This window comes from Monopterus albus, unplaced genomic scaffold (assembly GCF_001952655.1).
Source record: "Monopterus albus unplaced genomic scaffold, M_albus_1.0 scaffold430.1, whole genome shotgun sequence".
NCBI classification, from domain to species: domain Eukaryota; kingdom Metazoa; phylum Chordata; class Actinopteri; order Synbranchiformes; family Synbranchidae; genus Monopterus; species Monopterus albus.
This window is the reverse complement of record NW_018128310.1, coordinates 136755-139643: the sequence shown is the minus strand read 5'-3', so window position 1 is coordinate 139643 and position 2889 is coordinate 136755.

Here is a 2889-nt window from a genome sequence, read left to right as displayed (position 1 = left end):
CTGACAGTCTCTGTGCGTTTTGGCTTGAATCTATTCACACTACATAGGTGCTACACTACACACATACATTACCCTTCTTTGTGCTTACACAGCGCCGTCTTATGTATGTGCGATTGGAATGCTCTGCTGACAGTCTCTGTGCGTTTTGGCTTGACTCCTCTCACACTACATACGCTATTCCCACTACACCACATAAGTTTTGATTCGTCTCCGCAGCTTTGCTTTTTGGACAATACTTACCCTGTTTTTCTACCGTTAGTTTGTGTGTGCACCTGTTCCTGGTCTCCGTCATCATCACTCCCCTTCGTTTGTATGTATTCTGGACACTTATGTTGTTACTTTGTTGTGTTGTTTAACATTAAACCTTTTGTTTTGTACTAGCACCTGGGTCAGCAATCTTGAGTCCTACCCCTAGTTCTCCCTCACCCTCCTGGCGAGGGGGACTAACCATAACAGAAACCCCATATTTTAACTGGCATAATGCAGACATAGCAACTTCTCCAGGCTTACAACAATTCTCTACAGAAACAAGGTGTTAACAGAGATGCAACTTGTGTTTTTTTTAAACTTGCCATTAAGTCCCACTGAGTAGTGGAAACATCATTCCCTTTCAAGTAGCTCCAAGGTGGGTAAATCCACCTGGTGGTTGCTGCATCTTCCCCAACATGACCACAAACAGTCCCAAAGTAGTGAAATTAATTCCACAATAACATCATGGGTCATTAATCCGCTAAATTAATTCCACAATAACATCATGGGTCATTAATCCACTCATTAACCAGCAACACATCACCTGAGGCAGACACACTGGCCTATCAGTCAAAACAAACAGGTACTGTGCTCCAAGGGAATCCAGCGTTGATGAGCTGATCATTCACCACCACGGGGGACTTCACTGGTCAGCTGCTTGTAGGTTAGACTGTAAGATTTGAATCTTATAGGCTCAAGTTACTTTATACTTTTCATAACTTTAGTTTCCTTTAGTTACTTTTCATACCTTTATTTTCCTTGCTTATATATAACTGTATTGATGACTGCCATATTCTACTGAGTGAAACTTTGGAAAGGTATGCTGCAAATTGTGTGGAGACAGGATGTCTGTACTTGTTCAGTCCACTGATGGAGGTTTTCTTGGGGACTGGGATGATAGTGGAGTATTTGAAGCTGAAAGGAATGTCACACAGCTCCAATGATTTTTTGAAGATCTGCATGAAGATGGGGGTCAGATGATCAGCTCAAATTTTCAGGCAGGAAGGGGTTATGCCATCTGGGCCCGGTGCCTTCCTGATCTTTTGTTATTTAAAAAGGCTAGATACATCCTTTTCACAGATCTTCAGGGGTGGGGGGCTGGAGGGGGTGATGTTTGTTGGGGGAGCAGCTGCTGGTTCTGAGGTGGAGAGGGTGGGGTTGGGGGGAGGGTGAGTATTGTCTCTCAAACCTGCAGTAAAACACAATCAGGTCCTCTGATAGTTGATGGTCCTCCACAGCAGGGGGGGATGGTTTCCTGTAGCCAGTGATGTTCTTTAGGCTCCTCCACACAAACGAGGAGTCATTGGCTGAAACCTGGGCTTTCAGCTTTTCAGAGTAGCTCCTCTTTGCTGCTCTGATCTCCCTTGTCAGTGTCTTCCTGGCCTGGCTGTACAGAATCCTGTCTCCACTTCTGTAGGCCTCCTTTTTTGGCATGATGAAGCTGCTTGAGTCTGGCTGTGAAACAGGGCTTGTTGTTGTTGTATGTGCAGAAGGACTTGGTGGGCACATACATATACTCACAAAAGCTGATATAAAATGTCACATTGTCAGTGAGTTCATCCAGGTTTGTAGCTGCAGTCTCAAATACACTCCAGTCTGTGCAGTCAAAGCAGGCCTGTAGCTCTGACTTAGCCTCCTCAGTCCAGCTCTTCACTGTTTTGACTACAGGCTTCTCAGCTTTAAGTTTCTGCCTGTGGGTTGGAATAAGATGGACCATACAGTGATCAGAGAGTCTGAGGGCTGCTCGGGAGACAGAGCAATAGCTGTCTTTTATTGTTGTGTAGCAGTGGTCCAGTGTGATTTTGTCCCTGGTGCGACAGGTGATGTGTTGTCTGTATTTAGGCAATTCTTGAGTGAGATTTGCTCTGTTAAAGTCCCCTAGAACAATGAGTGGGGAGTTGGGATGTTCTAGCTCCAGGCTAGTTATCAGTTCTGCCAGGAGCTGTAGTGCGTTAGTGTGGGCCTGCAGTCTTAAGTACACTCCCATTAGAATGAAAGAATTAAATTCTTGGGGAGAATAAAAAGGTTTGCAGTCGATAAAGAGAGACTAAGTCCATGTCACATGACCTTTGTTGCACCGTGACATCTGTGCACCAACCTTCATTTATGTAGAAACAGATTCCACCTCCTCTCATTTTCCCGGACAACTCCGTTGCGCGATCCGCTCTGTACACCTGGAAGCCCGATACTTGGATTGCCCTATCCGTGATGAAGTCGCTGAGCCAAGTCTCTGTGAAGCATAAAGCAGCAGAGCATTCAAAGTCAGAGTTGGTCCTGTTGATGAGAAGGAGTTCATCCATCTTGTTGACTGGGAAGCGGACATTCACTAGGTGGATGGATGGGAGTGGAGTCCGGGTCCTTCTCTGGCGTAGCCTGACTAAGGCGCCCGCTCATTTGCTTTTTCAGCGCTTCCTCCAATAATTCAAATCAAATCAAATCAAATTTTATTTGTATAGCGCCAAATCACAACAAAGGTAATTTCAGGACACTTTACAAAGTAAGGTCTAGACCTTACTGTTATCATTATTATTACATAGGGAAAACCCAACAAATCCCCCTTGAGCAAGCACTTGGCAACAGTGGGGAGGAAAAACTCCCTTTAACAGAAGAAACCTCCGACAGACCCCGGCTCTTGGTGGG